The sequence below is a fragment of the Vicugna pacos genome, chromosome 20, assembly GCF_048564905.1.
Source record: "Vicugna pacos chromosome 20, VicPac4, whole genome shotgun sequence".
NCBI lineage: Eukaryota > Metazoa > Chordata > Mammalia > Artiodactyla > Camelidae > Vicugna > Vicugna pacos.
In genome coordinates, this window is record NC_133006.1 from 11,992,045 (window position 1) to 12,018,685 (window position 26,641).

Genomic DNA, 26,641 nt, shown 5'->3' on the forward strand with positions numbered 1-26,641 from the left:
TTACATCCCTGTGATTTATGTGTACCCTCAACCTTTAATTTGGATGTATTAAGGAAAAACAATTTGAGTTATTTCATCTCTGTTCTGATCCATCAGACAAGTTACTTAAATTTGAGAAGGATTCAGCCTCCCTCTGTGAGATGAAAGTGTAGATAACACTTCAACTCCAATAGAGACTATAAGTAACAGGACACTTGGCCTTAGGCTTCAACAACTCAGATTTATTGGCTCATATCACAGGAAGTCCAGAGATTGAGCAGGCGTTGAGGTTGGTTCAGTTAAGTAACTCCAGTTCCTGTTTCCTCAGTTCTCCTGGCTGTGCTCATCTCTGAGTATTGGCTCATTCTCGGGGCAGCGTCCCTTGTGATGACAAAACAACTGGAGAATTTACAAGATTCACATCCCTCTCTCACAATGTTGAAAAGAAGAGTCTCCCTTCTGGTGCTCTCTTTTAAACAGGGACATTCTTTTTTTTTCTTTTTTAACATTTTTTATTGATTTATAATCATTTTACAACGTTGTGTCAAATTCCAATGTAAAGCACAATTTTTCAGTTATACATGAACATATATATATATTCATTGTTACATGTTTTTCTCTGTGAGCTACCATAAGATTTTGTATATATTTCCCTATGCTATACAATATAATCTTGTTTATCTATTCCACAATTTTGAAATCCCAGTCTATCTCTTCCCACCTCCCGCCCCCTTGGCAACCACAAGTTTGTGTTCTATGTGTATGAGTCTGTTTCTGTTTTGTATTTATGCTTTGTTTGTTTGTTTGTTTTTTAGATTCCACATATGAGTGATCTCATATGGTATTTTTCTTTCTCTTTCTGGCTTACTTCACTTAGAATGACATTCTCCAGGAGCATCCATATTGCTGCAAATGGCATCATGTTGTTGGTTTTTATGGCTGAGTAGTATTCCATTGTATAAATATACCACATCTTCTTAATCCAGTCATCTGTTGATGGACATTTAGGCTGTTTCCATGTCTTGGCTATTGTAAATAGTGCTGCTATGAACATTGGGGTGCAGGTGTCATCCTGAAGTAGGGTTCCTTCTGGATATATGCCCAGGAGCAGAATTCCTGGGTCATATGTTAAGTCTATTCCTAGTCTTTTGAGGAATCTTCATACTATTTTCCATAGTGGCTGCACCAAACTGCATTCCCACCAGCAGTGTAGGAGGGTTCCCCTTTCTCCACAGCCTCTCCAGCATTTGTCATTTGTGGATTTTTGAATGATAGCCATTCTAAACAGGGACATTCTTTTCCTTTTGGTTTCCAAAAAAACCTCTCTCCTTGTTGGCTCAGACTGTATCCCGTCCCAAGTCCCAATCCATTGTATTAGCTTGCTGGGGCTGACATAACAAAATTCCACGGACTGGGTGTCTTAATGGAAATTAATTTTCTCATAGTTCTGGAGACTAAAAATCTGAGATCAGGGTGTCAGCAGGGTTGGCTTCTTCTGAGCTCTCGCCTCAGCTTGCAAATGGTTATCTTATCCCCGTGTTTTCATATTGTCTTCCCTCTGTACCTGTCTGTGTCCAAACCTTCTCTTATAAGGACACCAGTCATGCTGAATTAGGACCAACTCGAATAACCTGATTTGAACCTAATGACCTGATGAAAGGCCCTGTCTCCAAATACAGTCACATCCTGAGTTACTGGGGGTTAGGACTTCAACCTATGAATTTTGGGAGGACACAATTCAGCCCCTAACACCCATTCTAATAGCAGGGACCTGGGTGAGCACATTGGCTTGGGCCGAGATTCCAGACCAGTGAGCTCATCCCCACAGCTAAGTCAAGCCCATGGCCAAAACACGTCGGAGGCAACAGGAAGGGGGGAAGACTGGGTGAAAACTGGGCCGACAAAAGGAGCTGGCGCTCAGCAATGTTAACTGTGCACGGGCCGGGCCGAGTGTTTGCCGGGATCTCTTCTAGCTCTCAAAGTCAATGATTCGAACTCCCAAGTATTTTTCGTCATGATGCTGCTAAAAGCTAGCAAAGCAATAGGTGGAGCATTGATGACAGTAGACCAGAAATAGGAGACTAAAGCATTTTGCTGCCAGAGAAGCCAGCAGGGCAAGATGACACACTTGAGGAAATGTGGCTCTCTTGTCTCTTGATCGTGGCAATGGAAAACTAGTCCATGAGTTCCAGGAACTGTATGTGGGGAGGGGGGAAAGATGCCCAGGGTAGCCTGCATCTCATCATGTTGGATATGGTAAGAGCTCTGTAAACATCAAAGAGTGCAGACCAAGACCATTGACAGAAATGTTTCCCAGCTTTGGACTTAATCTTTGATTATGTTGGCTTAAAGCAGGAGAAATGGATGTTTTATAGGTTAAAAATAATTAAATATCAACAATTTCATAGTTCAACCTAATAAAGGCCTTTCCCAGTAAGCATTAACATGTGTTCTGCAGATACAAACTAGTATGTATAAATAGGTAAACAACCAGGACCCACTGTATACAGTGTAGGGAATGACATTCAATACCTTGTAACAACATATATGTGCATGTATAATTGAATCACTATGCACAATGTTACTAACACAACATTGTAAATCAACTATACTTCAATATAAAACAATCCTGGTTCTAAAACAAAGCAGCAAATACACATACGAAGCAGGAAAGAAAGCTATTTCAGAACATGCACTCACTTGCAGCCTGATAGCCCCCACCGACCCCATTTACCAGGCAACAGAAAACGTTAATAATGACAATCTTAACTGAGAAAGAGCGTAATTATATTTCACATGGTCTGCTTTCTATGTTAGGCATAGAAAGCATGTTAGGCATGTATCGCATGATACATCTAAAAGCATTCAAACAAACTAACCAAAATTGTGGCCTTTTTGAGTCTTGGTTATCTTGGATGTCCTTATGTATGCTAAGTTACTGAATTCCCAACTATAAATGGGAAAATAGGATTTTCTGAGTTTCATACGAAGAGTCGAAAAGTGATTCCGCTCCCTAGCCCTACCTTCCACCTTCCCTCTTTCCTAACTTTATTGGCACTGAAATCTCAAGACGTATTTGATGGCTCGTTTGTTTTGTTTGGATCTCAAACAAGCCTTAATGGAAAAGAAATATTGGCCCCAGACTAAGTGAATCCCACTAACTTACTATAATATTATTTTTGGTTTAGACTTTAGTTCTCATTTTATTTCCCCAAGTGTGCACAGAGATTGAGGCATTTTTTTTAAAAAGACTTTTTCTTCCTTACTCCACTAAAGTTCTTTTACTTTTATAGAAATTTTACACAGAAGAAGTTTCTCTTTATTATTTAATATCTCTCCCTTTAAAACGATGGTTGACATATGTAAGGTTTACATTGATAAGGAAAAATGGGTAGGCTCCCTAAAATCTTTCCTGTAAGTTTCTAATAATTAAAAAAAATCACTTACAGCTCCTCTATGGGAAGTTATTCGAAAGAACCTTAGTAAAAGGTTTCACGTTTAGATTACTTTATTTCCCATGTTCTCACAGAAAAGCAATTTTATCTGCACAGAATCTGAGAAACTTACATTTCTAAGATTTTTGCAATAGAGCAAGACAATTAGCTGCTGAGCACAGACTTTAGGCAATTCTGTTGGTAGAGCAACACAGTGTTAAACGAAAACACAGGAGAACTCTTTCTATTTGAAAAATGAAAGAATGTCACTTTTTTCTTTTTCATTTTTCCAAAGGTGATCTCTAAAAAATGCTTTTCTATTATTCAATTACTAAGTTTGTTGAAGTTTAATTATTCGTGTGGCTCTGATTGGCAAAGTGCAGTCACTTTTTTTTTCCCTCCACTCAGACACAAATGCTGGCCTACATTACAGCTCACCGTGGGAGATGTTTCTTCTGAATTAAATGAGAGTAAGAAGAATGTTCTGAAATTATCGCTTAGTGCCCCTCCCACCAACCTCCCCCCATACCCTTTGAAAGACTATTAAAATCAAGGCTGAACATGATTTTGGTAAAGTGAAATTCTGGGCTTTTTATACATTAGTTGAAACTTAGCAGAGACAGGTGTTAGCATTTGCATTTAGGTTCAAGGAGGAAATGAACATATGATCTGGAGTTAGGTTGCTCTAGAAAAGTCCAAAGATTTAAAGTTAATCTAAAGCTTAAAATTAGTCAAAACACGATCTGACTCTCTAGTACTGGAAAAATAAAGGACATTAAGATCATGCCAAGTAATGCTCCCTCTGTTCTAGGAGCTGGTTAGGGCACCCTTGGGGCATCTTAAGAGTCAAATTCTTTTGTCCCCTTAATGAAGGCACTGGGGATTGAACGCTTAGCATAAATAAGGAGGTGCAGGACCTCATGCGTGCCAAGCAAGTATACCACTGAGCTATACCCCTCACTCCGGTTAACAGTCAAACTTTTTAAGAGCAATATTGAGGAAAGAGGGTAAATGAGCAGACTAGGAAACTGAGTTGTGTGAGGACCAGTGTATGGAACGAGAGATACCAGGACTGAAGAGAAGGCTCAGGGAGAGACAGCCACTAGCACCCAGTTAGCGTCTCTTCTGTGCCAGAAATTGCACTAGGTGCCTTAGAACCTTGCTCAGTTCTCAGAATAATCCCGTCTGTAGGGAGTGTTACCTCCACATTCCCAGCGGCAACTTGCGGCAAGACTGCATTAGTCAGTGACAGAGCTGTGACTCCACTCCTGATGTCAGAACTCGCACTTTCCCGCCCCCCATCACCTGCTGTAGGTTCTCGAGAAAATTATGGATCAGGAGTTGCTTCACTCAGCCCTTAGTTCAACACTGTTTTGGGCCCCTGAATATATGAGACCCTGTGCCAAGAATTCTGCCCAAAGCGAGCTTCTGGCTTCTTAGAGGACAAGAAAATACGTAACCAAAAGGCTATAATGGAAGGTGGAGAGAGTAATATGAGAAATACCATTAATGTGCTTCAGGGGAGGAAATACTGCTGCTGAAGAAGAAACGTGTCATTGGAACTGGGCTTTGGAAGACAGAGACGCGGATGTGCTGAGATGGGGCAGGGAGGGCACCCCAGGCAGCGAGAACAACATAACCGTGGGAAAAGGAAATGCGTGTCTAGGAAACATCCAATGGTGCAGCGTGGCTCTAAGGCAGGGCAAGAGCAGATTGACAAGGAACGTGTTGGAAGGATGGATTGACATACATGAGAGAGTCAGAAATGCCAGCATATGAGCTCTGTTATGTTCGGTAGGCCATGGGGAGCCACAATTGATTTTTTTTTTAAATTAGGGCAATTACAATGGCCTCACTGGTTTTTTTGTATAAAGAACATACGGCATGGCAGAACAGAAGGTGGGAGGAGGTTGGAAGGCTTTTGTTTCTAAGTGCGAGGTAATGAGAGCCTGAGTCACTGTGCTGTCCAGTCTTCTTCCATTTCTTTTTTCTTTAATGATGTCTTCTTGACAAAATTTTGTGTATTTTTTTATTTAGTTACCATGTTTATTATCTTAAATTTCAAAATTAAATTTTTAAATTTTTATTCCATTTTTAAAGGTTACACTCCATTCGCAGTTATTACAAACTGTTGGCTGTATGCCCCATGTTGTACAATATAGCCTTGACCTATCTTACACCCAGCAATTTGTATCTCCCACTTCCCACCCCATATTGTGCCCCTCCTCCCACTGGTAGCCATGAGTCTGTTCTCTATAGCTGTCTGCTTCCACTTCTTTTTAAGCCCACCCAACCCTCATTCATGCCACCCAACTGCTGGTCCATCATAGCGAGTCTTGACCCACCTTTCTTTGCCTTTTCTCAATCTCCTTTGCCTTCACCTCTTTCTGCTAACTGAGATCCTTGGCTTCCTGACTTCTGCCTTTAACTCTGGGCCCCATGTCTTTGACCTTCATCCTTACTTCCTGGTATTCAGACAAGAGTTTTCTGCTGTGCCCTAGGCTTTGATTCACTTTCCCATCCTTGGCTTGTTCCATCATCTCAGGTAGGCTCATGATGCCTCCACCTTGGCCTCAGCCCTTCCTCATGTACAGGTCAGGATTCAAGGTTGCAAACAGAAACTACTCTAGCGAGTTTAGGACAAAGAAAAAAAATTTTTAATTTGATAAAAGACGTTTGGTACCTCATGGAATTTTCAAGAGTGATGGCGAGTCAGGCTCAGAGGCACTGCAGCCAGGATCCACACCCACATCATCTTGTGAGAGCTGCTCAAGGGGAGTGGGTACCACTGCTGCTGGGCACAGGCACCGCAGCCCCGCCAGTGACTCAGGAGACTCAACGCCACAAGTTTCACCCAGGATGTTCTGCAAGGCCTCTATTGTCATTCTTCTGAAATGGTCAATTGCAAGGGCTCCTGCTCCCTGAGATTGTCCCCTGCTGGAGTGAAATCTTTATGATTATGTCTGATGGGTGAAACCTAACCACTCTCAGAGACGGATGCACTGCGGAGCTATGGAAGCTTCAGCCTCAGGCTCCCTCACTTGCAGGACCCCTTCCAAGGCCCTGAGTGAGTCCTAGAAATGCCACAGGTTTGGGAAAATTCACAGAACAACACTTATGAAATTTATACAACATTATCAGCTATGAGTTGTGAAGCTTTAAAAAAACTTCTCTAAACTATAGATAATAATAATAAAAACTTGGACCAATTTTGCTCAAAGAAAGTCTTAAGTATCTTTCTATTCTTTTTATAAAAATACCATAAGACCATTGTATGCAGCTAAAATAGTCATACATATACAATAAATTAATAAATTTTTAAAATAATAAAGAAAAATATTAAGGAGCTGCATTAGGCAGTTAATTAATTTAAAATGACATTGCTTTTCTTGACTTGTGATATTCTGGTACTAGTCAGCTTTTAAAACTTGTAATTTGAAACTTTTCCCCTCATTCTAAATAAGTACTTACAGCTCAGGGAATGATATTCAATATCTTGTAATAACCCGTAATGAAAAAGAACATGAAGAGAAATACATGTGTGTGTAACTGAAACACTATGCTGTACACCAGAAACCAATACAACATTGTAAACCGACCGAACTTCAATTTAAAAACTAAGTATTTAATTTTTCAACCTAATTTTAAGTTCATAATTTTGCTGCTTTTTTCTGAAAGAAAGTTTCCCCAAACTGGATTAGCTTCAAGCCCCACCAACCCAAGGTCTGCCCTGACTGAATCCCTCAACCCTAAATAAATAGGCCCAGAAACCTGTGGGGTGGTCCCCAGTCAGAGGAAGGGTGCTCAGACATGCCAGGTGGCCCTCAACGTGATGAGCGTCCTTCCCACTGTGCTTGAGTTTGTGTTAAGCAGGTGGGAAGAGCACTTCTTTTGAGGAAATAGACTTGGATAGGGTTTGGACAAGGAATGGAGAGTCGGGAACACACAGCAGAAATATTACATAGACATGTAGACAAGGTGAGACCAGAGGACCCTGGCATAGATAATGATCAGGATAGTGATGCTCAAAGCCAAGATCAAGTTCTCAGAGCTGATCCACATTCAGGGAGGAACTGGGGAGACAGAGTTGGTTTTTGAACATTCTTGGACTCAAATTGTGTTAAGCCTTCGTAAGGACTCAAGCGAGTAAAATTTGCCATTATTAACTCACCATCTCACAGCACTAACGAAGGGGAGCAAAAATTACGATTATAAGACATAACTGGACAGCCAAAGGAGGAAAATGAAGTAACAGGTTAGTTTAGAAAAATACCAACATGCGTAATTGAAGGGCAAGTGTAACCGAAAGGTAGATCAGGCAAAATGCCATTCCTGCTTTGGTTTTAACCAAATTTTAACATTTTTACCCTAAAAAAAAAAAGCAAAACCAGGCAGGATTACCCAAACAAAACATGGTTGTCTTACAGAAACAGCTATAGTAGCAGCAGACATTTATAGAGGGCTTTCTACATTCCGTATATTACGCTAAATAATTTATATATAATATCTTCATTGTTTCTTTGATTTGTTTGGGTTTTTTTTTTTTTTGGTGGGGGGAGGTAAGTAGGTTTATTTATTAGATGGAGGTATTGGGGATTGAGCCCAGGACCTTGTCCATTGCTAAGCATGGGCTCTACCACTGAACTATACCCTCCTGGCCATTGTTGCTTATAACAACCCAGTATGATAAGTGTCCTTATTCCCATTTTACATATGGATAAACTGAGTCTTAGAGTGGTTAAATTACCTGCCAATTTGCAAACAGTAGTCTGGACTCTGAACCCTCGACCAGAGCACACAACTGGAGCATTACATTGCTCTGCACATTCAGCCATCCGGTCTCGTTATTTTGCTGGAACTCGTCGATGTGGACAGCATGATGCGAATATATAAGCTTTGTTCCACAACCATCGCAAGTGAAATTTATCTCTGATAGTCTCACACCCATACTAAGGAACAATGGCCCATTCAGAGTTGCACAGAAATAAATCACCAAGCAGACTAGTTTCTCCGAATGACCGACTTTTGGCGTAGAGCTTGCTGAAGGGAGGCTGAATGACTTAACAGGAGTTTGTTTGAAAAGCAAGAAAAGGGGGAAGGGTGTAGCTCAGTGGTAGCACACATGAGGTCCTGGATTCAATCCCCAGTACCTCCGTTAAAATAAATAAATGAGTAAATAAAATTAGTCACCTCCCTCCCACCCAGAAACAAAACAGGAAGAGGAAATTATTTGTACATTGTGGATTACATTTAGTCTTTCTTTTCCTTTTAAGTTTTGGGGCAGGGGGCAGACTTAAGTAACTGGGCTGCAGGGAAGATGAGACCAGGAAGCTACGGGCATCCTTACCCACCGCTTGCCTTTAGGACAATAGACGCACAGGGATAATGAAACAGTCCTGTGTTCCCAGTCCAACTGAGGTAGAGAAGAAAGAAAGCTAAGCAGAGGCTTCAGATTGCTTCCTTTCTCCTTCTCCCGTGCAAGCAACTGGATTTCTCTATCCAGAGTAACGCACCCCACTTTTTAGTCCCTTTAATTGTCTTCATTTTATTCATCTCAACCGTCTTTCTTATTTATTTGCCGATTGTCTGTCTTTTCCCTACAGCATGCATTTTTCTCAGGGACAATATTGCAGGGTAAACATTGGCTCTTGGGGGAGCAAAAAAACCTTAATCTTCCTGTGGATAAGGGTCAGACATTCACTGTACATAAACAGATACACAGTATATCTGTAGTATTAAAATTTCATATTGGAGCCAGTTAGGAAAAAATGTCTAATAATTTCCTCGGGTGGGGGTCCATGGTGAAAAAGAGTAGAGAAAGACTGTTTTAGGGGGTGAGCTTCAGAAGGGCAGGAACGGCAGAATCCCTGTGGATTGCAGCCGCAGTGTCTAGAAATGTCTTGCACAGAGAAAGGGCGTAATAAATATTCTGAAGCATCAACCCTTCATTTGCCTTGTTAACGACAGGTCACACCCCACATGGTGCCGTTCTTTTAAAGGAGGGGGAAGGGGAGAAAGGGGAAAAGGAATTATGTAGAGGATTTTTTCTTTTCTGAAGGAAACAAGGCAGGTGGGGCAAGAGTACATATATCAATTATCAAGGTGTCAACGCAGAGGTGAAGTTACTGCCCCATGTTTTCAGAAAGCTACTTTGTCACAATTAGCTAATGTTGACTTTTCAATATTTAATTTAAAAACAAGCACACAGCATTTGAATCAAAACTTGGCTGTTTTCTCACGCTTTGCCCGATGTCCTTGCTAGGTATTATTTCTTCCACATGAGCTCAGACTTGAATCTGATGAGCTCAAAGCTGAAACTGCCAAGCAGGGCTGGCGAGTGGGTGTGCACGTGGGGATGGGAGGTCCAGAGGCTCCCAGCCATCATCTCCCAGTATCCATCTTTGGCCAGGCAGACTCCACGCCCTGCCTCCTAACAGACTAATATTGGGCTCCTTTTAGGTCAGGATCGGGACAGCTGAAGATAACTGAGACAGTGAGCATTTCTTGTGATCTCTTTCTATTTCCCCAATCCAAGTTCTTCCCACAGCTTCCTCTCATGCAGTAAAAGTCACAACCCCAAAGAGCTGTGCAGAAACAGAAGAAATGCCACCATCATGATCTGGTGTGGATTTCTTCTCAGTCCTGTGCTTTAAATGCCCGAGGTCATACAGGGAAACTTTTGAGACCAGGATCTTCAAGTGTCGGTCCTGTACACCTCGGTCTCCTGTTCTATACACCCCCAATGGCATAAGATTCCATGTGTTGACTTAGCAGATAGAAACACTCTTTACAACGTAACCTACCTAGATGAAGTTTCTACATATTGATTAGAAAAGCTTTCAAGAAAAGCAATACTAGTAACGGATAGGAAATATATCTCTTTAGGAAAGGTACAATTATTTTATTCTGAAAAGAGGTAACTGAAGAATGCTTTGACAAACATGGACAAGGCATGAAAATATGTCTCCATAGCTCTTCATTCATTTAAGAATAATCTAAATGTTCACAGAAATGATTACCCCAGGATAAATGGTCTGGGAGCATAGAAAAATGGGTTGCATTGGACAAGAACAGATTTCGACTTTGTAAAGTGGGTAGAATTCAGAACACAGGAGGATGTTAGCCTTTGGGACAGGTCCACCCTCCTCTGAGACGTTTGGAGAAGGAGAAGATGCTGGGAACAGGGAAATAGGAGGATGGAAAGTTAGCCAGTTTCCATGGTGGGCGTCTCTTGATCTCTCTCAAAAGGAACCTCAGTAGTGCTCATATTTGAAATGATTTCCCCAGGATAGGTGAATGTTACCTATTCCATTCTGGGCTCCTATTCCATTCTGTCATCCATCATGCATTTTGTGAAATCAGCTGAGCCCTTGAAAGAGTGATGGTCAGAGTTGCCAGGTTGCTTCCAGGCAATGGAGATCTTAGCCATACTTGCCCTGTATCAGCTGTCCTCCCACGTGAGGGTGACAGAGGTCATCACCTTCAAGTGAGAACAGAGAGGAGGAACTGAGAGCTCCGAGTTGGGTAAGAGTCTGAAACCGCCCAGTGCAGGAAGTCTATCTGGGAGTTCACATGCCCTGAAAAAGTGTTACTGGCTTTCAGTAATCAATGATGGAGGACAGTTATATAGAGATTTTTTTTTTAATCTAGAGAATTCAAACAATCAGAGTGTATATTTTGAAGAAAGAGCGAAATTTTGAAAGTACAAGAGAGGCTCTCTTCACAAACCTCCATTTCACCAAGTTTCCAGATGAGCCAGCCCTCTCCAATCTCCCTGGCAGATGTCCATGGCATGCTGTCATGAAAATTACTCATGGCTTGTTCACGACTTTCTAGCTCTCTTCTGTTCCCATCAGTTGATTCTTTTCTTTCTTTCTTTCTTTCTTTTTTTAATGACAACCTAATTTTTATTTCATTTTATTTTTTGTGGGCGGAGGCAATTAGGTTTACTTATTTATTTAATGGAGGTACTGGGGATTGAACCCAGGACTTCACACACTAGGCAAGCACTCTACCACTGAGCCACACCCTCCCCGCTCCTCCCATCAGTTGAATGGTCTGTCCTAAGAGCACTTGTTATTGTAATTATACCTTTGTTTTCCTTTTAAAAATGATCATATATTAAAATTCACTCTTTCGATGTACAGTTGTACGGATTTTGACTTATTTTATGGGATGTAAGACATATTGTATAGATTTGTATTCCTCAACCAGGCAATTCTACTCACCTTCTAAACTGAATTACCTATTAATTCTTTGCTTACTGTCTCCTATTTCAGAGCCATCACACATAATGCTCCTCTGCCCCAGAACTCTCATCTTCCCCTCACCTAACCGTGTCCCTCCCTCCCCTTAAAACTCACTCTGTTCTTTCTAGCCCAAATCAGTCTCAATTACCCCAATAACCCCACACAGCCAACAGTTTAGATACAACAAAAGTATTTATTTCTATTTTTTTCTATGAGATTAAAAGTTGACCAGGAAGGATATATATAAATTAAATATTTATATTAAATAGATATATATATTATATTTCCCCATTCTCCTCCTTTTGGAAGCTGTAGCTAATTTTTCCCTCGGTAAACATTAATAGGCTGACTCATGCTGGGACACAATTCTTGCCTTTTCATTTAAGAAGAAATAGAAACAGCCAGCCAGATCTAAATAAAAAAAGGAGAATGATCATCTGAGCAGCGTATTTCCAAATAAAAACATAATATTTAACATTGGACTTGGAACCTTACTGTAAATTTGGACTGCAACCCTGATTTTTAGAAACCCCCCAAAAGGCATTTAACTTCTGGGTCTGGCTGCTGGTTTTATTTTATAAGATACGAGCTATTCCATGGATTGTTTAATGTATGTACAAGGCATCTTTGTAAGCCTATGTAAGAAGATTTGGGCATGGGAAATGAGAAGCTTTTCTGAAAGGGAGAAATCTCATTAGGAGCAAATGTGTAAGACAATTTTCTAAAGATAGATCCCATCTCTGTGGCTATAAGTTCTTACAACACTACAGAAAGTAAAAATCAGCGTTCATGAGCTCAAAATGATCTTAGGTCATGGAGCCCAGCTTCCTAATGTAACAGATGGGGAAATTCAACAGGAGAGTGCTGCTTCCCCTTGCATGAGGAGGTTGGGGGAGATTTCGGGTAGTTCATAAGCAGTTGTCAAAAAGAGTTTATAGGTAGTGCAGGAAACCTCTCTTTGACATTGTCTTCGGCACGTGCTGGAGAAAGCGTCACTGCTGAAACTGAGCTACACATTGTGAGGACTTCCAGCGGTGAGAACTTTGCACAGAACACAAGATGGACAGGCTTACATCAGATTCAGATCCTCCTTGCATTCAGCTCCAGTGTGGTTTAATAGCAATAACAGGACAAAGGGTTTCCATCAGGCTGCCCCTGTGTAGACATGCAAAGAAAACCAACCTCGTGTGCAGAGCTCATTGGTCCCAGCTGTCAAATGCAAAGACGTGCTGTGTTATTGACAGAGAATGATGCTGAAATTCTGGGGGGGGGGGGGAAGTCATCAGTGAAGAATAGTAATGACCCTTGAATGGAGAGTTTGGTTTTATTTTGGGTGATGCTTACTTTGATTAGAAGGAAGAAAATATGCTCCAGTCCTGGTTCTGTTATTGATTGTCTGTATAATTTCATTGATCTCTTCCACCTCTCCCCACCCCACTCCACACACACTTTTTTTTTTCCTTCAGATACCTCTTAGGACTCAGATAGCAATGCTGAATGAAGAGTAATAACCAATAAAAATAGTTGCTAGGTGTATATATATATATATATTTACACTGACAGGCAATAAACTTAATGGAGGAAGCAATTTAAAAATATGATAGGTATGCAAATATTTTGCTTTCAATATATTTCTTACTTGATATGTTATTTGGATCCCTCATATTAACATTGTGATGCATTTTATTCCTTGAATGCAAGTTAAGTTATGCTACAGGGAGGCAGTCCAGAAATGGAATGGTAGAGCCATGACCTCAACAAGAGCCAAATGGCTCTGCAAAGTTCAGGGTAGGTTTATACACATAAATAATGGAGTGGCATCAGCTATCAGTGCCAGCTATCGGAATTTCAATTCCTTTTTAAGAAACATATCTTACAGTTTGCAATACAGCTGGACAGGTTGCAGAAGACTCTAAGTTAGAGCTTACCGAAACCTTTCTCATGATAGAAAGGACAGACTACAGAAGCAGGAACCTTTCTGTAAAGCTTCCTGGTGGTTCACAATTCTTAGCAAATATGTCTGATTCTTCCCGCAGAGAAAGGTTTATTTCCAGGAGGGCAAGCCCAAGGGCCAATGCAGTGAAACCCCTGTGTGGTTCAAGATAATTTCCCGAGGTTGAGATAAACGGGGTGGGTGTGAACATATTTATACTGTATTCCATTCCAGGGAAATGACTCAGAATTCAGAAGGTTAGCGCTTCACTTACCCACAGCTATTTTCTGGGCCATTCCAAATACTTGAATCCTGAGGCTATGATTAATTGAGCATCCGATACAATACTGGGAAGCCACACTGCTTCCTAACTGCCCACCAGCTATAGGGCTGGTGGAGGTGAGGAAGGAGAGGGTCACAAATCGGGCCTGTTTGCTTTTTAAGAGGCTGGAGGGTAACACACAAAACACAGAGGAGAAAGAGGAGGGCTGGAGGCAAGAGGATGCTCTTTGTTTTCCCAGCATGTCGATAAAATATTTGCCAAGATCAAAAGCAGGAGATACTGGAGTTGAACTCTGCTGTAGGAAGCTTAGAGCCAAAATCAGCTGACAAAATACAAAGTTTTGACATCATTACTAAACGTAATGATGTACGTAATAAGTACTGTATCTAATAAGTATGTGTTGGCTTATTGTTGCCTGTTTTGTTTGGTTTTCTTGCCTTTCATCCATTTGTTATTGATTTGGGACATAAGATCTCCAAGGGAAGCTTATTATGGTTTAAAAATATGATAACTAGTTGAACAATCGTTTGGGTTATTTCTTGGGAAAAGCGAGGAAAGAAAGCCAAAGTTATCCAGTTATGGAAAAATCAGGAAAAAATTAAATTTGCTTTTTAATTGCTCCTCCTTTTTTTCCTCTTGCCTGTAGTTCTGGGAAAGCAGAGTCAACGTGATCTAATTGTAAATGATGGGGATTTGATATGCGGGTTAATGATTATCCACAGGGAAGGAGTGTTTGCCAAGCTTATTCAGACCCAAGGCATTTCTGGACAAGAAGCCATAAGAGCCAAAGCCAAGGAGCCTGATAACTGGGGGAAATTCCTCTTCTTTAATTGGATGCAAAGCATAATAGTACTTAATGTAGGAAAGACATTTAAAAAGTGAATTGTCTCTAGGTACCTTCCCTTGTGTATTTCCTTTGCAGGAAACATGACTGTTTTTAGATCTTAGGAGAGAAAAGCCAGTGTGGTGATAGTTCTGATTAAACTAGAGATTTGTGGTTCTGGAATGTTAACTCCTACTTGTTATTATTATTTTTTAATATTCTCTCCCTCCTAGTGACTCAGTGTAATACTGATTTTTCATAAGTTACCTTCAGGCTTAAGAAAACACATTTCAGCATTTCCTATTAAAGCTGAAAGACAGAGTTAGCTAAGCTCTTTTTGTTTCCTGCTTCTTCTTTGGAATTTAAAAAATCAAACTGATTTTCTAAAGCTCCTTCCTCAAAGTTCTGAAAATTTCAATATGGTTTCTAGGTTTTTCACAAAACCTAGGAATGATTTGAGGCTTAAAAGTAAAATGCCTTGAGGTTTATTGCTAATGAGACTTCAGAGCAAGACGTTGGTCTGCATTATTTAAAAAATCTTTTCTTCCCCCTGTTTTGGTTACGTTTTTTGAATACTATTTTGCTGTTTGACATAGTGAAGACATTTAGGTAGTAGAAAATAATTTTGTCGGTAGCCAGCAGTAGTTTGTATTTGGGATGGAGCTGGATGAGTTTTTGTGTGTAATGGAATGAAACAGATTGTGTCTACAGGTGCTTATGTTTTAATTGATCTCAAGCTATTGTCAAGTCTGTTTTAACCAGAAATGAATGTCATCTAATCTGTGGCTTCTTCATATCCTTTACGAAGGATATCCTTATCTCTGAAATATTATAGTCAGTTTGCCCCTCCAAAGTCGGGAAAGAGATACTCAAGTTAAAACCCTTCATTTGTGTACCAGTCAGACCTCATTTTTCAGTTCCCACGGATTTCAAAATTATCGTTCTTTACCTGCCATTGAATTAGCTCTTTTGTAATGGAACGGCAGGGAGGGCATAGCTCAGTGGTAGAGTGTGTGCTTAGCATGCACGAAGTCCTGGGTTCAATCCCCAGTACCTCTATTAAATAAATAAGTAAACATAATTACCCTCCCCCCGACACCAAAAGAAACAAACAAGCAAAACAAAAATTAACCTGGTTTCTAAAATAAAATATAAATAAAAAAAAAATAATGGCATGAATAATTGACCACAAATTCAAAATGTAAATAAGAATTTAGGAGGACTATTAAAGATAATAAACTATTCCCCCTTGTCTTTAGCAAAACAATTCATATTAATTCATAATAATGAAGGCTTTATTTTAAAAATTAATTTATTTACCACATTATTTACCAAAGGAGGGAAGTTGGACCCTTACCTTACACCATAAACAAAAATTAAGTCAAGATGAATCAAAGACCTAAACATAAGACCTAAAACTATAAAATTTTTGGAAGAAAACATAGAAAAACTTCCTGGCATTAGATTTGATGATGATTTATTGGATGCACCACCAAAGGCAGAGGCAATGAAAGAAAAACAGATTTAAATTAGACCTCATAAAAATTAGAAGTTTCTGTGGCTCAAAGGGGATTATCAAGAGGGTGAAAAGGCAACCCAGAGATTGCGAGCGAGTATTTACAAATCACATGTCTGCTAAGAGGTTAATATCCAGAATACATGAAGAACTCACTCCTAACTCCTCGGTTACAAATATACAGATTACCTGATTTAAAAATGAGCAAAGGGATGGAGTTGACATTTCTTTAAAGACGATATACAAATGGACAAGAAGCATGTGAAAAAAATGCTCAAAATCACTAATCATTGGAGAAGTGCAAGTCAAACCCATAATGAGATACCACCCCATGTCCATTAGGATAGCTATTATAAAAAAAAAAAACCCCAAAACAGAAAATAACACATTTTGACAAGGAAGTAGGAACACTGGAGCCCTGTGCCCAGCTGGTAGGAATGTGAAATGATGCAATCATTGTGGAAAACAGTAAGTTGGTTCCTCAAAAAGGTGGAAATGAAAGTCCATCAATGGATGAATGGGTAAACAAAATGTGGTCTTATACCTACAATGAAAACTCATTCAGCTTTAAAGAAAAGGGATGAGATTCTGATACATGCTACAACATGGATGAGCCTTGAAGACGTTCTGCTAAGTGAAATAAGCAAAATACAAAAGAACACAAACTGTGTGATTTCACTTAGATGAGGTACATAGGATAATCAAATTTATAGAGAAGGGAGTAGAATAGTGGTAACCAGGGGCTGGGAAGTCCAGGGATGGCGGCGGAGCTGGGAGGCAGCAGGGAGCTGTCAGTGGGAAGAGAGTTTCCTTTTGGGATGCTGAAAAAGTTCTGGAGATGGATAGTGGTGATGGTTTCACACTAGGGTAATGCCACTGATCTGTACGCTTTAAAATGTTTGAAGTTGTACATTTTGTGTTATGTATATTTTACCACAATAAAACAAATCCATTTATGGATTTAGTCTTAATTTGGATTTCCATAAAAAACGGACCCCATGGGACAAGGACTTAAGAGGAAGTGGTTTATGTGGGACCCCAAGAAGTATTGGTGAGTAGGGAAGAGAGGGAGGCGAGGAAGAGAAGGCGACCAAGACGGTCTGAGTCATCAAGCCAGTTACCGCGGAATGACTGAGACTTAATCCAGCTGGGAACTCTGGGAGCCAGTAGAGCACAGGCCTCAGAGCTGACTCCCTGGGGATGAGGGGCGGGGCTATTGTTCCATCCGTCCCCATTGGTCAGTAGCTGCAGGGCTGCCACCCAGATGTCCAAGTCCTCTGAGCCAGGTGCAGCAGAGTGGGCTCCAGAGTCCAGAGGAAGTCCGTGGGCACAGGGACCCGATGTTGGCAGCTGGACACGGTAAAGGCTGAGGCTACTGACACCATCTGCCTCAATATATGTAAACAAGACTTTTTTTTTTTTTTTACTAATTCAAACTGGATGGCATTAATTAAAATTGAAAGAGCTTTCTTGATTAGGCAAATCCCACAGGAGCTCCTGTATGTGAAGCATATATATTAGGTGCCACATCACCCCCTCCCTGTGACTGTCTGCCTTTAAACCATCTTCTCTCCCGCGTCCCCAGCTTCTGTCCAAGTCTTCACTTCCCAGTCTGCTCCTCATCCTCTGCTCTGGTAAGAAAAAGCACACAACAGCCTTCTTTTCTGAAGATGGGAAACTTGGACAAAAAAAGAAATGTTTTCTTTAATTATACCCAATATCTTATAATAATCTATAAAGAGATATAATCTGCAAAAGAAAAAAAAAACACCAAAAAACCCAAACCTGGATCACTATACTGTACACCCAAAACTGACATAGTGTTGTAAATCAACTCCACTTCAATTAAAAAAAAAAAAACAGAAAAGAGAAATTTGCTTTCTTCTGAATGTAATTAAATCTTGTTTTATTTTTGTCTTTTCCAAATACATATAGGAACAGTTTTCCTGTATGAAGTAAATGAGGGGGGTGGGAGGAGTAGGGGGCAAAGATGGCGGAGAAAGCTCTCGAAGGACGAGAACTGGGCAGGGCGCTCCAGAACCAAACTATCCTGTGCCTATGGAGTAGTGAGAACCATCAAGGCTTAACTTCATTTACAATTCAATGAACACCAGGGACAACTCTCACTGTGAGCCTATTTATTGCGGAATTGTTTGAAACTTTGCAACTTTCTCTTTGTTTGGTGTGTTGACCCCTTTCCTGTTTCCTGTTATAATTAAACAGTGAAACCAAACCTAACCAAACAAAAAGATCCTGGAAAATCTTTAAAAGATTATGTGGTTTCAAGGCGGCCAAGGGGTCACACTTTTTTGATGCATGAGACCCTAGGAGGGCTGACATCCTCATGGAAACACCATTGAAAAAGAAGCTGATGGTCCCACCCTGATGGGAAGAAAAAAAGCCCACCGAATTTTAACCTTTGACCTCCACTACAAGTTGCCACTCTGGCTGGGAGCTGAAGAAATCCCCTCTACCTGGGGCAGTGGGAAGCCTGGAAGGCTGCCTCTCGGCTTACTAAGCTGAATCAAAACATTCCCCATAGAAACCATAAAATGCGATGGTTAGGTTCTGAAGTGCTGACAGCAAAATTACAGTTTAAATAGGCTTTGTGGTCTTAAGACGTAATGACTTACCATTTCTCACTCTTGGGACCAAACCCATTTTCACATCAGGAGATTCCTCCACTGGATGATTTACTGAGAAGAAAAGTTCATGTTAACCACTGCAGAGAATTTCCTTTCACTTACCTGCCTGGCTTGTGCTCTTAGATTTATACGTGTGTAAGTTTAAACATGCCCTTCCTGAGGTAGGAATACTTGACTTAAAAGTGAGCTTTTATATGAGCTATCAAGCCATGAAGAGACATGGAGGAAATGTGAATGCATGCTATTAAGGGAAAGCAACCAGTCTGAAAAGGCTACCTGCATGATTCCAACTATTTGTCATTCTGGAAAAGGCAAAATTATGGCGACAGTAAAAATATCATTGGTTGCCAGGAGTTAGAGGGGAGGGAGGGATGAACAGACAGAGCATAGAGAATTTTTAGGGCTGCAAAACTGCCCTGGTTGATACTTCAATGGTGGATACATGTCATTATACATTTGCCCAGACCCATAGAATGTACAAGCCTAAGTGTGAACCGGTTGCTGGTGGATGTAACCAGTTTCCAGGTTCTTGTTCCGTCCCGGAAGGAATTCAGAGACAAGACGCAGAGGTTAAGATAGTAAAGTGAGGGTTTATTAAGCGATAGACTGTACACTCTCAAGGGGAGAGCCGGCAGGCTCAGGTGAGCGGCTGCCCTGAGGTTTTTCCCAAGTTGGTTACATAGGGTGTAAAAATGAATGGGCGAAATATTCACTGGAGAGGGAAGGGTTTGGGGTCGTAGTCCCTGGTATTCATCCCAACTCCACCTTCCCAAGGGAAGGAGGGATTTTTGTCCTAATTTAGTCTGGATTGGAAACATCATGGCATCAGTGCATGATGGGTACTTCTAATCTGCAAGGCTAATGTTACTGAAATGAGGGCATAATAAGCAAAAGGTTACATTCGGACATTGGAGATTCCTCTCTTTTCCCACCTTTTTTTGTTGGCCTCCAGGCTGTTCATCACCCCAAAAAGTGTGACCACTTATCAGCCCAGAGGTTCTTGCTTTTCCTTCTCTGCCCAGGGACCCCTGGTGCTTATGTGATGTATGGTTTCCTGTGTTTGGCCTGTGCCCCTCCTTTCTGCCCAGTTCCTGCCATTTGGCCTGAGTCCCCCTTTCTCTGCTCTTATCTAGCTATCTGCTTGCTCTAACAAACCCTTGTGTAAAATGAGGACTTTGGGTGATAACAATACAGTAGGGCAAATTCATCAATGGTGACCAACGCACCACTCCAGAGGGGGATGCTGATCATGGAGGAGGTGTGCGTGTGTGGGGCCACAAGGCATATGGGACATCTCTTTACCTTCTGCTTAATAACGCTGTGCACTGAAACTGCTCTAAAAAATAGTCTATTAGGGGTGGGGGTATAACTAGGTTTATTTATTTATTTTTAGAGGAGGTACTGGGGATTGAGCCCAGGACCTTGTGCATGCTGAGCAGGCGCTGTACCACTTGAACTGAACTATATCCTCCCCTCTAAAGTCTGTTTTTAAAAAAAGATGAACTGTATGTTCAGCTAGTGTGTGCATAACACATATGTGACTGCTTTCCTTGCTAGCGTCTTGGGTGGATGTTGCCACCTTGTGGCCAATCGGGGAACTGTCAAATGCAAGATGGCCCTTCCCTCAGAGGAAGGCTTGGTGAACTTAAAACAAACCAAATCTGCTTTCAGATACTCACTGCTCACAGCTCAGCAAATTCCACCAAAGATAAACTACCTCTCTCTATCTCTCCCTTTCTCAATCCTCCCCCACCCCAAACACGGCTGAATTCTCCTCTTATAACCTTCCCCCTCAACTATTGCCCATCATTTCCATTCCCTCTCTCACAAGGCAATTTTGCTATTTTTCTTCTCTCTCCTCCCTCTTATTTTTATTACTTTGTGAACTCCCTCACTCAGGTTAATGAAAGCCATGTGTTTTAGAACTACTTTAGGCACGCTGAAACCAATGTTATAAACTTTAAAACTTCTGTGGGTCCCAGAACAGCCCTTCCTTCAAGCATCTCCGCAAGCTTGAGAAGGGGTGACTGCTTACGCCTCAGTTACATCCGCTTTCCCCCCAATCACCAGTATTTAAGGTAACATTTCAAAATCACTTAAAACATTACTAAATACATCCGCGGGTTTGCTGGTATTTGCCCAAGGAAAACTGGTAGGGTAAATCAAGAACTAATAAAAATGATGTCCTGTAGGGGGCGGCAGAGAACAGGGTTGAGATCAGGAATAGAAGAGACTTCTCTGAATGTGGATTTTATTTGTTTGTTTGTTTGTTTGTTTGTTTGTTTAGGTTTTGTTTTTGTGCTCCTTTAGAAAGTGGCTTTATGGAAGTATCATTTACAAAATAAAAAATTCCCTCACATCAAGTGTGCGATTCAATGATTTTTAGTAAATGTACAAAGTTACGCAACCATCATGACAATCTCATTTTAGAACATTTCCATCAGCTCCTCCCCCTCCCAAATTCTGCCCTCCTGTGAAGTGACCCCGTTCCCACCACCAGCTCCAACATCTCACAAAGTCCATCGTAAGCCCAGCTGCTTCTCCTCTGACCTTAACCCGGATGACCTTACGGCACAGCTCCAGGGCATAGCATTCACATGTAATCCACGTAAGTGGTACCTTGTGGAGCTGTGCTGCACCCCAGGACTGCACCCTGATCTCCAGTGCATGAAAGAGAGGTTATAATAATAAGCAATGGCAGACTATCATGGTGTATTTAGAGCCAAGACTTATTGCAACAAAGTTTTCCACCGCTCAATGCTGTGTTCATGTTAAAAAGCAACACTATTTGTAACAGTAGCTGAAGATTATTAATCTCTATCAACCAGTTTAAAAAATTAAGAATATGATTATTTGCAGTTTTAAAAATAGATTTTAGTTTCAGAGCAGTTTCAGACTCACCACAAAATTAAGTGGAAAGTACAGAGATTTCCCAAATACATTTCTCCTCCACATCTGATTCTGGAAGGAATTAGTTATGGGTTTATTTATTCATTCATCTAATAAATACCTGCTAAGTATTTATGTATGCCAGGCACTGTTTTTGATGATTAAGAATAAACAGTGAACAAAAACAGACATGGCCCCTACCCACAGAACCTGTTTGGAGAAGTCAAACATTAATCAAATAACTACACACATATATAATTGTGGCAGTTGCTGGGAGACAGGGCTCATGTCTGTAAAAAGTATAACCAAGAGTTGTGCGTGAGGACAGATGGTGTGTCATCTACTTCTTTTTCAGTTTTTTCCGCATCATTCCCTAAGTTTTTTGTGCACAAAACTCTCCTTTTTTCTTTCATTCAATTCCAACCCTCCCCTTTACAGAAATGCAGACAAAACAGATCAGACGAGGAGTCACCAGCTCTCTAATCCCATCAACAGCTACAATCTGAATACAATTCTGTGAAATGAGAACATTTAGAATGCTAACTTCAGAAAGCCTTCTTCTGAAAAATCTTGATAAAAGGAGCCATGATTTTAGACCAGGCTGAAAAATCTTCTCATCAGTGAATGCAAGAGTAACCTTAATTCAGTAAATGTTAATTTGTACATCATAATTGAGAGACCACAGTTATCAAGCATGTGGACTTTGGAGGCTGATTCTAAACACTACTTACTGTATATCATTTGTGCAACCTTTGGGAAGTTGGTTTGAGACAGGAGGGAAGGGGGCAGGGCACAGCCACTCAAGGAATGACGGCAATTTAACACCAAAACGGTGGAAGATTCAACTCCTAGTTGGGCTTGAGGATTCAGAGGTTTGACTTCTAGTAGACCTTGAGCTTCATTATATGCTCATTGTAACAGCGTGATCAGTAACATGCCTACAGGCGCCATGACAGCCCCAAGGCTAACCGCAAAAGGCCAAAGAATGGGCCATGGCCCAATTCCTGGTAATCCCAGCCCCTACCCCAGGGCTGGAATGATCCCACCGGCAGGCATGTGAAGCTACTGAGACCATAAAAAGCGACACCACCAAGCCTAGTGGCATTTTTTCGCTCTCTCCCCTTTGGAGACAGCCTGCATTCTGTCTATGGAGTGTGTACCTTTTACTTTTGCCTGAGTACCCCATCCTTACACCTCTTTCCTTGCCTTTCTCTTGCTTTAAACTCTATGCAGTATGTGTCTCTCTAAATAAATCTACCTTTACTCAATGGTGGCTCGCACTTGAATTCTTTCCTGCCTGAAGCCAAGGACCCACACTTGGTGGAGCACGTTCCAGGGGCTCAACTGAGACCTGGGACATGGCCCTCCTCACATCCCACATCCATTTTCCTGCATGATCTTGGTCACTCTGTGTCTCAGTTTCCTCATCTGCAAAATGGGGCTAATAAGAGATAGTGCCCATTTTGTAGAGGAGTTGTGAGGATTGGATGAGTTGATAGATGCAAAGTGTTTTAAATATAATGTATCAATTTTACACTAATGATTCGTGCACATAACAATATGCATGTTATTTTCAATAAGAGTTTACTTTAAAAACTAAAAAAAATAAATATAATAAACACTTAGTACTTACAGATAAAATAGGTGGTTGCCAGAGGTGGGGGGTGGAGGTGGGCAAAATGGGTGAAGGAGGTCAAAAGTTACAAAATTTCACTTATAAATAAATAAGTCATGAGAATGTAATGTAAAGCATGGTGACTAGAGTTAATAATAATCTATTGCCTGTTTGAAAATTGCTAAGAGAGTAGATCTTAAAAGTTCTCGCCCCAGGAAAAACAATTTTGTAACTATATGTGGTGGTAGATATTATCTAGACTTGTTGGGGTGATCATTTAGCAGTAAGTACAAATAATGAATCTTTACGTTGCACCCTAGAAGCTAATGCAATGTTATATGCCAATTATACCTCAATTGAAAAATGAAATAGAGCTTCATTTTAGACTACCCCACTACAAAGGGAATTAAAAGTGATGAATTTTGCATTTTGCTGTACACTTGAAACTAACACAATATTGTAAATTAACTACACTTCAATTAAAAAAAAAGAGAGAGAGAAATAGGATGGGGAAAAAAGTGATGGATTTTTTCTTTGCAAAATCATCTTAGGCCAATGTATATCCAGATTCCTGTCAAAGTTCAAAGAGTTCAAAACTTTGAGAGAATTTCAAGCGGGATACATGATTCCACTTTGGATAGCCTGTTATCTGCCACTAATCCACATGTCTATTTTTACCAAGAGATCTAAGCGTCGGGATTCACAATATTCTCAGAACTGGAGCGCCCTCAGAAAGTTAGCTTTTTAAAACATGAAGTTTGTAGCAGATGCGTGATTAAGAAAATAACTAAATCTCTTAAGACAACAATTTTTAGATGGTTCTACATCCTCCAGAATCTCTTATCTGATTTAATCTCCTTAGTAAATCAAAGCATTTGTTCTAAGGTTGACGACCAGCTTGGAAGGTATCAAAGGATGGGATCTTAAAATAGCCCTGGGATACTTCAGATTATGTGCAATAAACCAAAAAAACTCCAAAACACAGAATAACTACAGTCTTCCCAGGGCTTTATAAAATGATAAAAGAAACTACTATTTGCGTAGTTATGGATTTCTGCGTAACCCTGTTTGCAGAAATACTTCTGAGACCAGCCTTGGTGATGGCCAAGATATCACACATCTACGACTCAAGTATGATGCCAAACGCTCTTGATTTCAGTTTATTATCAGGAGTAAAGTGGTCTTTTTGGTTAGAGCTCTTGGCAGATTTCCCTCTTGCCTATCCCGTCACCACTGCCATCTTCTCCACCTGCACCTCCTCCTTGATTCGGGGTTTGGGAAGATGGTGAAAACAGAGCACCGTGCTGCCTCTGCCCTCCCCTCACCCCCGCAGTAACAGCTCAGTGACAGACATAAGGGATCTCCATCCCAGATGGGTTTTTACCATGCGGTAACTTATGTCCTTAGGGCTCAGTATCATCTTTGAAAACCTGTTTGCCTTAAGCTCAGGAACATGCCTTCACACCCACATATTTCATAATTTTTCCTCTTCACACCCCTATGACCAAGGAATATTTGCAAATTCTTTTGGCTGAGTAATTGGTAATTTATGTGAGACATCCTTAAGTACCTACAGCCTGGCTTTGTCTTCCACCAAGCTCCTGGTTGGGACCACAATCCCCCGTTGGATTCTTTATGAATGACTGGAGTGAATCTGGTCCTCAGCGATGGGGACTGAGCGGGTGACATCAGTTAGGGAGCCAGGTGTTTTGAATGACCTTTAAAGACTGGAATTTCCTAGGTTTCCTCTTGTCCTCCCCAGAGTATTCATTCTGATAGCTGCAATTGCTGGCTCTATGTTGATGACCATCAATTCTATCCTTTAAACCCCAAGCTCTCTTCTGAAATCCAGATCCATGTAATCAGCTGGCTGGTGGGCATCTCATCTTGAATATGTCTCTGGGCCACCCTGTGATGATGGCATCACTTCCCTCCCCTCCCCACAAGCTGCTGCTCCAGAAGGTATTTTTTTATCTCAGTGAACGACACGCCGTCCACTCAATTTCTCCAAGCAGAAGTCAGACTTAATTCTTTCCTTCAACATCCTCCGACCTGCACACGTAGGCACCCGTTCTCTGTCCTACTCAACATAGCCCAGATCCATCCAATTTCCTTCATGTCACCACCTCCACCCTCACTGCCGCTCTAAGAGCCCCCCCGCGCTTCTGGCCTCTGATCTTGTCCTTTTCCAATTTTCTCATGGCAGTGAGAAAGATCTTTCTAAAACACAATTTAGATGCTGTCACTCCTCGGCTTAAACTCTTTCTAGAGTCCTGTCCTGCCGTCTCAGTGAACACCAGCTCAGCAGACTACTTCTCACTGCTTTCAGTGCTGTCTTCCTCCCCCCACCCCCACTTCTATCTGGCTAACTCCTAATGAATTTTAAGCCTTAAATTTATTTATTATTTCCTTTAGGAAACCTTCCCTGAATTCTTCAGATGAGGTTGGCTCCTCTATTCTCACAGCATCTTGTGCTTACCCTTCGTAACAGTTATATTATTTTATATTAACTTGTCCGTCTCCTTCATGTATTATAAGTTCCTTGCCAGGGGGAACTGTGTCTGGCTCAGCACTGCACCAGGGTCTAGTAAGCATCCTGCAAATATTTACTGAATGAATGAATGAATGAATGAATGAACCAATCCATCTCAGGCAAGACCATCAGTGCTCATAAGTTGTTAGTACATGTGTATGTGCCCTACGGCAGCAGCATAAAATATAAAGTGGTAAAATTTAAGATTCTGTGATTCCGAAGAACAGAGTGGTGAGCCATTAATGGCAGTGTTTGATTCTTGCTATTCCTGAAGGTACTGGAGTACACCAGAAACTGACACATTGTAACTGACTATACTTCAATTAAAAAAAAAAAAAAAGAAGAAGATATTGGAACTGTGAGTGAAACATGTCCCCTGCCATATCAGTAAACCAAGGATGTTGTGGCCATCAAGCCAGCAGTCACTACGTCTGCCCCCGTGCCCCTCAAGGGCTCTCAGGATTGAGAAAGCAGGGTAGGGGCCCTAGGTGGGTAAGGTGTATATCCAAAGAATGGCTCCAGTAAGTCCAGACTTTTGCATCTTCCCCTGCAGAGAAAAGAGCTAAATTCATTCACTTGAGCTGTCCAGTTTCCTTTGATTGACAGTAATCTTTTGATCTTCCAACTACCTGGTTTTTGTTGCAAGAACTCCTATGTATCCTGGCTCCTCTCTTCCCTCTATCTGAGAGGCTGCCTCCCAGGCTTAAGACCTCAGCAAGTCCATGGAATAAAAAAATAATTC